Source organism: Drosophila santomea, chromosome X (assembly GCF_016746245.2).
Source record: "Drosophila santomea strain STO CAGO 1482 chromosome X, Prin_Dsan_1.1, whole genome shotgun sequence".
Classification (NCBI taxonomy): Eukaryota; Metazoa; Arthropoda; class Insecta; order Diptera; family Drosophilidae; genus Drosophila; species Drosophila santomea.
In genome coordinates this window covers 433,352-445,762 of record NC_053021.2, presented here as the reverse complement: position 1 = coordinate 445,762, position 12,411 = coordinate 433,352, and the positions used below count along the sequence as shown (strand labels likewise).

At 44.7% G+C, this 12,411-nt stretch overlaps 1 protein-coding gene across 1 annotated transcript in view; it reads left to right on the top strand.

The window, feature by feature from the left end:
- LOC120455750 (cytospin-A) overlaps positions 1-12,411 on the top strand; it is a 51,102-nt gene that overhangs the window by 5,726 nt on the left and 32,965 nt on the right. Inside the window, exon 9 of the transcript XR_005616763.2 lies at positions 1,401-1,472. The gene's annotated coding sequence lies outside the window, so the exon portion shown is untranslated. The remainder of the gene's footprint in view (positions 1-1,400; positions 1,473-12,411) is intronic.

Genomic DNA, 12,411 nt, shown 5'->3' with positions numbered 1-12,411 from the left:
AGGGGTGTGGCATGGTGTGGGCATTGTGTGGCATGGTACAGAGGACTCAAGTAAGGGTCCAAACCACACCGCAGGGGGTGGGCAATTTCTTTAAAATTAAAACAAGCCGATGATTGATGTACTCGACGCTAATGAAAAGAGGCAGGCAAAGCTGCAAGGATAAGCAAAGCGGTCCTAGCTCCATCGCTATTGTTGAGCGAACTTTGTTTTTGATCATATAATCTTGCACACCGAGGCGTAACATTTATTAATAATTGTAGAGCAGACGATCAGAAATTATGAACTATATTTTCTCACAAAATATAAATATATCAAATTGAATTTTTCTACGGCGGCAATGTTTATGTTTATTTGGCAGCAATGAAATAACCTGCAGCTGCTTGTACCGAACTACGAGTATTACCAAACGCTTTCGTGTCTTTTAATTTGGTCCGTGCGTTCGGGCAAAGGTCACGTAGTTCGAAAAGCCTTTAAACACCCCACCCATCTACCCTTTTGTTCGCCTCGCAGTTGCAGGGGAGAAGAAGCAAATTGTATCTGTCAATTAGGCGGCTCCTTGTTGTGGTGAAACTGTCCTTTTCCCGGCACATGTCGAAAATGAAATTAAACGCTGACGCATCTTTTGCTGACCAGTGGACAGTCACCAAAACTTGTGTGTACTATGTGGACGGGGGAGTACTGGGTATAGTGCGGGCAATGGTCGGTCTTGGGGCAATGGAGAAAAATGCTTGGTCATAAATCAAGAAATTGGCAAAAATAAATTTCAATTCGGGCTACATTTTAATATAGGAAACAGACTGGCCACCGGCAGCCAGGAATGCGAATGCAGGGACACGTATGTACATATTCACACACTTAATCGGTGGCAGTGCAACTATAAAAATATTATCTATAGTTTCCACTCAAATGCACAGCGGCACTTACCGGACGCCGCTCGTCCTTGTCCACCAACCGCCCAACCGCCCAACCACCCAACCACCCATGTGGATAAATCATAATGGTTAATGTGACTTCACAAATGGATAAGCCGGCGGTATAGTACACGGAAATAAATTACTATTAAGTTAACGTACTTAGCTTATTGAATTATGTATGTTGAATGTCACTTTACACAATCTAATAAAAACGTATTAAAAACTGTGAATATACTTTTTGCATTATCCATTAAACCAGCTCGAAATACATATTAACCAAATATTTTTGTGGCTTTAAACAAAACGAAAAAGCAACCAAACACTTAAAGCTAACTTGAAAATGTACAACTTTATGTCACTAAAAACAAACAATCCTGGCTTGTGGCAGCTGGGTGACAGATTATTCTTTTTTTTTTCATAATCATTTACTTATTTTAATCCATTTGAATACATTTCTAAAGCCCTGCATTTTTTTTCTCTGTGCAGGTGGTACACACATGTATGCTCCAACTGAAGGAAAACCAGACACGCTGGCGAATATGGATGTGAATATGAGTGGTGAGTGAGAGTGGGTTTGGGTGTGGGTGTGGCTGGGATCCAGATATATATCTAGCTATATACATAGATAGTGAGGGGTGGACATTGCTCATCCAGGTCAGGTCATGTCAATTCAGGCGTCGGGAAATCGTTTTGTGTGCGTGTCATTTCTGGGTCATTTGCCATATGTATATCCGTGGAAAACCGTGGAAAACCCGATCCCACCAACAACAAGTAACCCAGTCTGGTCGGATTCCTGCGGGGGCAGCACATATATTATGTATATATAGAGATATATATCGAACCGATATACAGTACAACACAAAACAGGTTATAACCACTGTTGGGCATGGGCCAATTGTATAGTCTATGATCAAAGTCCAATAGAAAAGAAACACTTATTTGTAGACGATTTTATGGATGAACTAGAACCTGTTGTCACCTTGCTGACTTGCCCACTTGCCTCACATTTTTAGAAGAGAATTTTAAAAAGACCCAGACGCTTGCACCCACATATTCGGAAAAGTTGGCTTCCTGTCAAAGATAGTTGGATGCTAATTTGAAGTCCAACTTTGACTTCTTAACATTCCGCTGCTTCTGACACTTCCGATGTGCGCAGGCAAATCCTGTTTACTGCCTGTCAACTTATAAACAATTTTCCATGATAATGACGCCGCCGATCGGAGCAACTTTGCGGCGGAAGCCACGGCTTTTCAAAGACGGAGAAACGCGAAAAAAGGGAACAGGGAGAAAAGGAAAAGAGAGAAAGAGGAAAAGAGGAAAAGAGGGGGAAGGATTATAATAGGGTAATGGAAAATCGAAGAGCGGACAGAGATTAAATACAGTGGGCAACATTTCCGGTCTCGAAGAGATGGTCCAGTTCCATGACGAGGCAGCTTCGATTTGATTTCCTCTCGGCAACAAAGAGCTTTATGATTTTCCGGTCAATACAATTCCAGCGGCTGCACTGCATCCTTACAAATCAACAAGCATGACACATTGCTGCCCAGCCATTGTTGTCAGTTCAGGGTTCTTTGCTCGAGGAAGTACTAAAAAACACAATGGAACAGGCCAAGGGCTCTGCATGTGACTGCTCGGCTATTCCGACAGCTCGGCTGCAATGACAGTCACAATGGATCCACAAAGAGTCACGAGTGCCCCGTCGCCTCAACTATCTGTGTTACCTAATGCCATCCTGGTTTCTGCTCTCTGTTCGGGATCTGAAGTCGTTGGGTCATCGAGGCTGAAGGTCAATAAACGATGTATAATTGACGGGTTTTACATAATTCAATATGTTAGTAAATAGGTAGCAAGGCAAAGTAATGCATTTTTGATTTGATTTGATTTTATTTGCACGCATGCTTAACAGATACAACTAGATCATTGTTTTGACAACAAAGTTAGTTAATTAGTCCCTGTATAGCTCTTTTGTGGCTATGCCTGCTAAATATTTATCCAAATCTGGCCCACGACATTTAGCAACCCCGCCTAACTCATTTGTTCGACTAAACATTTGTAAATGACGTGCACGACCTTCCTGCTAAACGATCCCCATAACGATTCCATAAAAATTCAATAAAGATTCAATAAAGAACTCCGCTGTGCGAGGAACCCTATCCGTCAGCAGGGGAATAACCAGCCTCATGAATCCTGTCCTGTCCTGTCCTGTCCCACAGGCGGAGTCCCACGTGGTCAGCTAATACGCATCAGGGCGAACGGCGAGCCAATAAATTTGTTTGTGCTCCACCCACTTTGCCCACTTTGCCGTGCTGAAGAACCCCTGCGATCTGGCATGTCCTGCTGGCATGTCCTGACTTCTTACCCCATGTCCTTAGGCCGCAATTGGCTCACTCTGATTTGCACGCATGAGCTCCGTTTCCGTGCACAGAGAAAAACAAGAAAGAACGCCTTAGTCGAGTTTCCCGAAAAAAATGTGTTTGTTTATACTGCTAATAAGCATACCTAACTATTCCCAACACAACTTTTTGGATTTTCGAAGAAAATTTCTTTTTAATTTTTGGTAAGGAGTAACATCATGAAAAATTGCAAATAATGTGGATAGGAAAAATGTTGATAGGAAATTTTATTACGAATTCAACGAGGTATGCCATTCCAAATTCGGACCAATATTTCGAATGTTCTGATCAAAATACTGATATTTATAGTCGCAAAATAACAGAAAAGCGGTTATTGGCAAAAAATGATCATCAAAAATTGGAAGAAAAGTGAAAAAAATATTTTTTTTTTTTTTTAACACAGTTCGATAGGAAATTTAATTACGAGGTAATCAACGAGGTATGCCATTCCATATTCGGACCAATATTTCGAATGTTCTGATCAAAATACTGACATTTATAGTCGCAAAATAACAGTTGGCAAAAAATCATCATCAAAAATTGCAAAAAATTTGAAAAAAAAAATTTATTTTTTTTTGAAAACACAGTTTGATTGGAAATTTAATTACGAATTCAACGAGGTATGACATTCTAGTTTTGGACAACTATTTTTACTTCTATCGGAAAAAAACTGATTATTTTTATTAAAATTATAACAAAACAAGAGAGAACGCTATAGGCGGGTGCCCCGACTATCTGATACCCGTTACTCAGCTAGTGACTCTAGTGACTATGTCTATAGCGCTACGTACAATTTCAATTTGAACTTGTGGAAAACGGAATGAGTTCTGATTCGACTCGAATTTTTCCCACTTAGCGACCTCGTGTCCTTTGATACTCAGCCTCCTGCGTTGAGGGCGTGTCAATGTTTGCTTAGCACCCCTCCACTGGCACTTGCCAGCCCGCTAACCAGATTTCAATTTGTGCCGAGCGAGGTGTTTATGAGATTTCGAGCAGCCGCTTTTAAATAGCCCAAATCCGTGTGTCCGGGGAGAAATTGTGGAATTGTGGCTCGACACCCCCGCAGGATTGAAAGGACCCAAAGGACTCACTCGGCGGATTCGTTTGGGCTCTGGAATCTGGGATCTGCGTGTGGGTCCAAGGAAGCATTTGTATGCTTAGTTTTATTCTTTCCTTTGTTTGACTTGTTTGCCTGCCTTTGCCTGTTTAGTTTGCTTTGGCTTGATGTAATGTGACATGATGGTTTCATCAAAAGTGCATTAAAAACAAAGCACAACCGGGACGGGGGGAAGTCAGCCAACAAAAGAAGGCGGAATCGGGCAGTGTGCTCCGTGATGGACGGCATCCTGTAGCGTGAATTTATCCATGTATCTATGTATTTTGGCGATAAGCCGGCTTAGATTTGTCACTGGTTATCGTCTTGCTTTTGTGAGATACTTAACATTTTAAGGGTCGCCAGACCCCTTGGCATCACACTTGTTTCAATTAGATCGCTTTTTATATCCGTCATAAGTTGGTTTGGATGGCAACATTACAAAAGATCGAACGTTGATTAAGTTATGTGAATGATTTGGGATTCAGGATCTCACGGAAAACTATGTTTCGTCTTTAATGGAGCTGTGGCAAACGGGTCTGGGTCTGGGTCTGGATCTGGGGTTAAATCAAGGCAGCCAAAGGATTCAGACCATTAAGTTCCGGAAGTGAGTTGATAACCAGACTACAAGTACACAATTCCAGTCGTCCACTGGCACGAGACAGGTCGCAGGACTCCGGCACTACGGAGCTGTCCTGGCTGGGGATATTTATGCGTTTGTGTGTTTGTGTGTTTGTTCGTTGCAGTAATTGGCTGGCGGGTCCAACAAACAAGGCTTGTGCATATGCAAACCGCCGAAAGAAGAGACAAGCCAAGTAGAAAAATGAACTAAAGCGATCAACTTTTTGGGCCGCTGAAAATGGCCAAGGAAAAGGGCATATCTGCGGCCAGGCATTTGCTGGAACCAGAGATTGCCGTGGTTATAGATACTTCATTATCTAATTAAGTCTAATGTCTAATGGTTAATGTTTCACTGACTGTAACTAACTTCGATGTTTTTGTTAGCTGGACATAGCTTGACTGAACAATGAACATTTAGAGCACTTCGAGTATTGCACTTAGTATTCATGACCGACCTGAGTCCTATATACCTTCTTGCAACCTGCTATCCAGCACTGCGGGCCCTGGGTGGAGTTTATGTTTATGTGAGTTACTTTCGGCTTGTGTCCAGGCTGGATGAGTAAATAAATAAAAGAGCCGTCAGTGGAAATTAAGCAACCCTTCCGTTGCGAATAAATCAGCATATTAATCGCGTAGCAGAGTGTAGAGTGCAGACCGCAGTGACTGTGCCGCCACCCCGTTTTCCATTTTCCATTTTTCACATTTTCTCCGCCTCTGCCGCTGTTGCTGCCGCAGCCGCTGCCGCTGCCTCTGACTCCCGGAAACGGAAACGCACACACAGTTAGCCACACATCAAAACTGAATTTAAGTTCCGAGCGCGGCCAATCCAGAAATCGAGATAGCTTCGCCTCTCAAGTGGATTTAAATTGGTTTTGCGTAACCGCATTTGAGATTGAATTTTAAAATATTTAGTTCTTTGATGCTGTTTGCTCCTTGTTGCTCTGTTTGGGTCTGTCTGCCACTGAACGGCGACACATTTCCGCTTCCGCTGGCGAGAAGAAACCCTGCTTTCTGGCTGCTTTTCATTTGATTTGACTCTTCACGTTTCATTTAGCAAACGTTAGCAAACGATTTCATTAGTTAAAAAGCGCAGCTTCTTTCTTTCCCTTCCTTGCCGGCCCATGGGGGTGTCCTGCACATATTGTCCATGCTGGATTCCCTTTCGTTTCTCGTTTTTCGTTATTCGTCCTTTCAATCGGGCGGGCGGAGTTGAATCTTTTTGTGTGCGCTGTTCCCCTTTCGTGCTGTTCCCTTTTTTATGCCATTCAAGTTTGTTTTTCCGCTTAAAGTATTTTTATTGAATCTTCTTATCGCTTTTTATGGCCACTCACCCAGTGGTCCATCGAGCAACGACACCCCCCAACCACCCGATTAATGCTAATCTAAACAAATTCTGTCGTGAAGGGTCCTTGGATCCCTCTTGCTTGCCGGAAATGTTTCGCTGCTGGCCTCTGGTTTCGCATAAAATATTGTCAATCAATTCAATTACAAGTCGACATCATTGTTACTTATTGTTGACGTCAATTGTCCGCCTGTGACCCCTCCTGGCCCCCTGATTTATTGAGTTCCTCGGAGTTCACTACACTGACCACTCCACGGCCGTCCCTAGACCCATAACCCGAAACGCCACCCCTCGTTTCCTCAATTTCTACGCTTTTATTATTGCAATAAATATATGGTCTGTGCTGAGAAACTCTAGAATACGTCCGGAGAAGCCTTACTTACTTACTTACGTGCATAGCTTTCCACTTTTATACGGACAGGCGTACGGACATGGCTTAAGCGACTCGGAGAGAGCTGATCCTGATCAATAACAATATCTCTCATCTCTCACGTAATAAGTTTAAATATCCTTGTTGTTTGCCACTCAGGTCCTTGCGAAGATTTGAACCTAACACTTTTGGATTCCCCCGATTCGCGGGAGGAGGGCTACTCGAGGTCTACTCGAGTTTCCGATCAAACCCTCAGTTGCGCCCACCACTTTCGGTCGCGGGCAATTAGGCGGCACACACGCCCGCAGGCGGTCAAAGGTTAGAGGGTGGGGTAGTGTGGGGTGGGGTGGGGCAGAGGACACGTTTCGAGGCAATCCTTTCAATGACTTCCGTTCGCTCACTTATCTATCGCCACCAGATTGCCGGCGTCGTTAATTGCCACCGAAGAGCCTTTCCAGTTTTATTTTCATTTGCATTTCCATTGATTGATTTCCCGCCGATTCTGTTCGTCCCTGCGATCGTGTTTGTTTATTTACCAATAATAATGCAATAAAAGGCCAAAAAGGTTGAACTCGCAGAAGGAGTGGGCTCGCCATCCAGGTTCCACAGAGGAAAAATGTTTACGAGCCTCTTTACTTCCCAGGTATCTGACATTCGATTATCTCTGGCGATGCGGACAGTTGTACCCATGCTGACCTTAGCCTGGCTAGTGACTATTCAATAATTTGCATTTTGAAATGCAAGTACAAGGCGCACATCTTTTCTCCCAGTGTCCCCTGCCCCCTGTCCACTTTACAGGTGCCTCGCGAGCTGTTCTTTTGTCTGCTAATGGCTGGGATCGTATCGCATGGGATAGTATAGTATCCTACGTATCGATGTCGTGGGAAGGTGGTTGGTGCAAGCGAACACCGGCGCTCGGCGCTCGGCGCATTCATATTTATATTCAAATTAGTCGATCGACACTACAGCAGCAACCACCAGGATACAGAAACCCAAACCCAAACACAAACACAAACAGCACATGAAAGGGCCACTCGCCGAGGTCATGAGAGAGTGCAAATTTATATTGGTTTAATGGGGTTTCCCTTTGTTTCGTCCGTGATTTCGCGGCTGAGGGGGAGTGGCGAGTATGTGTGTTTTTTTAGTATGAGATATGCGTTTGGTTATGCGTATGCGTGTGCCCTTTATGCAAATCATGGTAATGCAATATAGTATATAAATTGATGTTCGTGGCCTTTTAATGGCGCACGCCTCGCGATTCCACATGCAACTCCTCCCCTCGATCTGTTGTCCCTCAATGCTTTCATTAGGGGTAAAATCATTTCTGCTTGCCTTTTCCCTTTCGACTTATTGACATGCTAATTAGGCATGTGAACATCGGTCGCTGGGAAACGCTCCAAAAATGAGCTGACTAAGCTATAGAATGGATGGGAATGAATATACACAAGGTATAGTTTTAAAAGTAGTTGTTATAAAGGTAATAACAGTGCACTCTGTCGATTTGCGTTGTTTAAAGCTATAGAGTCTGGAAAACGTGAAAAACTTTCCAATGATGTGCTGATACTATATTACTTTTTCAATTACCTTCCATCCGCGATTAATTACCTTTCGGCCTGATCTCCCCCGATTAATTACGCATTTCAGATGCCACAGAGACCTGCACATCCTTGTTATCCCCCCGTGCGTGTAACGCCGTGTTTCCCACCCCCGGCTTTTCACACCCCATTAGAAAGTCAATCTGTGAATGCATAAAACCTCATTCACACCCATAAAGCAAACTCTCGGTATTACTGGGTCAGCAAATCGTCAGCATATTGGCCGCATCTTCATAAATAAGAAAGTGTGACCGCGGCGCACCCCAAAACTGCGAAGGGGGGAACGGGTACCTTTCGAAAACCCACACAGGGAAAACACAATGCGGCACGTGCGGGCGGGAAAACAAGGGGGTGGTGCAAAAGCCACACACAGCCATACAAATGCACAATGCTCGATACACAAATACAGAAACAATTGACTCTGGACAAGATTACATGACAGGAAATTCAATTTTAAAAGCAGCTGCCACGTGTCGTTTTAGTGCTTGAAATTGTTACAGTTATTGCCTTGAGTTGAGGGTGGGTGTATATTTATCCAAACCCCTGCCCACCGGCGAATCTATCCAGTCATCCTCCATCGCCCATCGATGAGTCCGGTGATTGTGTATGAATACCTAATACCTAATGCCCTTTTCTCTGCTCGAAATTGAGCAATAAACGCGCGGCGCGGCGCGGCGCTTTTAAATTGCGTTACAAATAAACAAAAGGTGTGGAAAGCGGAAACGGAAACACGCCACCGCCGACGTGTTAACAGGGGTGGCTTTCCATGCTTTCCATGCTTTCCATGCTGGCCTTCAGTATTCAGTGCTCAGTTCTCAGTGCTCAGTTTTCGACTTTCAGGTCTGCAAGCCCTTGCGGTGGCCAAAAGGGCGAGTGATTGACTTAATTGACTATGAAAATGAGAAATTACATGCTGATAATGACGCTGGTCGCGAAATGAGCAACAACATTATTAAAATCCCCAGACTCCATCCGCCGCCACCCCGAAAAGGCACGACTGTAAAATGCGCCATCAACTTGCGCCTTAATTTGATTTGCCTTACAACCCCCGTCCCGCTGTCTTCCATCTACCACCCACTCCCACCCACTGGTTTTCCCGCCCTTCCGCCGATTTACGGCCCCGCATTGGCTAATTAGAGCTGCGCCCCGCAACTTTGTAAACCCCATTTTTCACGGCGGGATCAGGGCATTGTGTTCGCCGGAGAGTTTGGTCATTAAGATTGCATTTGGCCTGTGGGCACGAGTCCTGCCAGGAGGTCGAATCCCATTGGACAGTTGTGGGAAAATGCCTTCCCTGTCGCATCCAGCTCCTCACATACCATGGCCCTATTTTCCACCATCCATTCGACTAGGGATATACACTCTCTAAAATATATGCACCTACATTTAAATAACGCTTATTTTGAAGTCAGGAAAGTAGAAGAGGTCAGTGGCTTAGCCTGTGAGTCATGAGCCTGTGAGCCAGGATGAAAGTTAATATTATGATACAAAGGAGTATTTGATAGAGCTTCCATCTACTTCTTCTACATACACATTTATGTAGCTGCTGAATGGCCACTTATCGATTATTTTATTAATTGCAATCTTATTTATTTGCTCAGTTGCTGGCCTGATTTGGCTTGGTCTGCTTTGTTTTGTATTTAATTTCGACGTTTATTTTGTGATAAATTTATTGTTTGATCGGACCGTCTGCGCTTGTGTATATGTATATGCGTTTGTATATACACCCCATGGCAGAACGCCTGCCCTAATCAATTTTTCATTACAAACTGGAAGCGCGATTCAGTATCTGTATCTGTAGCTGTAGCTGTACCTGTACCTGTATCCGTATCTGGACTATATCTGTGTCGCCGATGTCCACCCGTCCATAGCTTTATCAATGCCAAATTCAAGGAGTTCCAGTTTAAAGCCCGACCATTCGAAAATCACCTCCGATCAGTGTTGTAAGCAATGCCTCTTCACGCCTCGCACTCTATCTATGCAGTGGCACCGTTCTTGGGGCACAAGTGTCTGGAGGGCCCTCGATCATTTCCTCGATCATTTCCTCGCTCATTCCCATTCCCCCATTCCCATTTCAATTTCAATTCCGATGCGGAGCCGGCTTTTTCCATTACCCAATTGGCATTAAAAGATATGGGTCAATGAAGAGGTGCTTACAAAAAAACCCATGTAGCTGGACATTCGCTGTGAAGCATTTCCCCCTTTCCCCCTATTCAGCCAAAGGAAGTACGATGGAGCTGAAGGAGGCAGCATTAGCGATAGTTACTCAAAACTATTTTTATGAGAAACTAGCACTTATAGATCGAACTGTGGTTGGGAAAGGATAGATAAAAGATATACAGATCAGCGATGCTGGAATAACTCCGCATTGGTGCCAAGCGGAAGGGGGGGGAGTGTTCTCGTAATGAACAATACCGAGTAAAGTGCCAGATTAAACGCCACTGAATCCACCAGGAAACCCCGACCCCTCAGCACAACTCGGTGCTCAGTGCTCAGTGCTCAGTTGTAGTTAACACTGCGATAAGCTGCACATTTGTACTTGACATGACGGTCATGCATGCTTGACCAGGTGGGGCATCGCAGACGAGGAGGCGGACGCGGAGGTGGCGAACCGGGGGCAAACCGAGCCGAACCGAACCGAATCGAATCGAATCGAATTGAATCGAATTGAATCGGATCGGATCGGGCCGATCGGCCAAATAACTGTCCAAGCGGTTGTGAGACATATCGCTGATATCGTCCGAGGAGCGGTACGGCGTCTGGGGATTCCGGGGAGAAGGCAATCAGCTTGGCGCAGCGTGTAAACGTCGCGGGTTGTCCAACAGTCGAACAGTCGAACAGCCCAACAGCCCAACAGCCCAACAGGCAGTGGAAATCGGGCTTATCGGGGCTCCACTTTCGTGTGGAGGGGATGGGAGTTCGAGGGGGCGGGAGAGAATATTATTAGTTTATTTCACGATTGTGAAAGGCTCCTGCCGTTCAGCCCAGGGCTATATCACTGGCCCACTCTAATCTAGATCATTGAATTGTATTGAAATGTACTCACCGGGGCCATATACTCGTTTCGTTTGCTTTCGTTTCGTTTGGTAGTTACTATAGTATAGTATATATACGGGCACAATCAACATCCTGTCCGCTCCGATTTGCGCGATACAGGTATGCAAATGATTAGGCTGCGATTAGGGGCTGTACTTGGATCTTTGCCACTCCACACTCCTATGTAACACACACCCCAAACAGCCCACCGCCAGATAAGGCAAATCGATGACTTTATGGCCACCTATAGTATGCTATATATGTACGGCCATTTAAATGGGTTATGGGCCCCATTAAAGGGTGCTGCAATTAGGTACTTACTGCTGCTAATTCGTTGGCGATTCCCGCCGGACAAATGGGGCATCAGGCAGGGGATCACACAGGGGATCGCACTGGGGATCATAAAGGGGGTCATAAGGGGATCATAAAGGGATCATAAAGGGATCATAAAGGGGAGTAGCAGAAGAAGTAGCCCCCAGCCAGCCACTTGTGTAGTAAAGCCTTCCCCGTGGTCAGTGCTACCTATTGAGACACTCGGACACTCAGATGGATCCGGAAAAACAAGTCGTTAAAGAATAATTAACCGGAGAGTGGAGAGCAACCATAGACCGTGGCACATGGAGGGGCCATATTTATGGTACTTCAGCTAAAGTTGATGTGTTTATGGGCCGTGTAAAACGGTTTCGATTTCGTATACCCCTCCTCGCAATTCCATATAGTGGCTATATGACTGGGCCATAGCCATAGTCATAGCCATTTGATGATTATTAATACACCGCAAATGTTATTTTCGGCGCTGATCGATGGTAGCTGAATGGATGGATGGACGAGCATGTGGGTCCACTTATCCCAAGTGCCAGTAGTCCACTGATGAGTAATTTAATTTGCCGTTTATTAGAATAGCACTCGTTGTATTTTATGAGATACTCCAGCGCCTCTACTTGACTTTGAGTTCTTTATGTGCCAACTCTGCCAGCTATGCCAACTGTGTCAACTGTTTCAAGCGGCGAAGAGTGGGATATCTGTGCCGCAGTCCATATCTTCCCA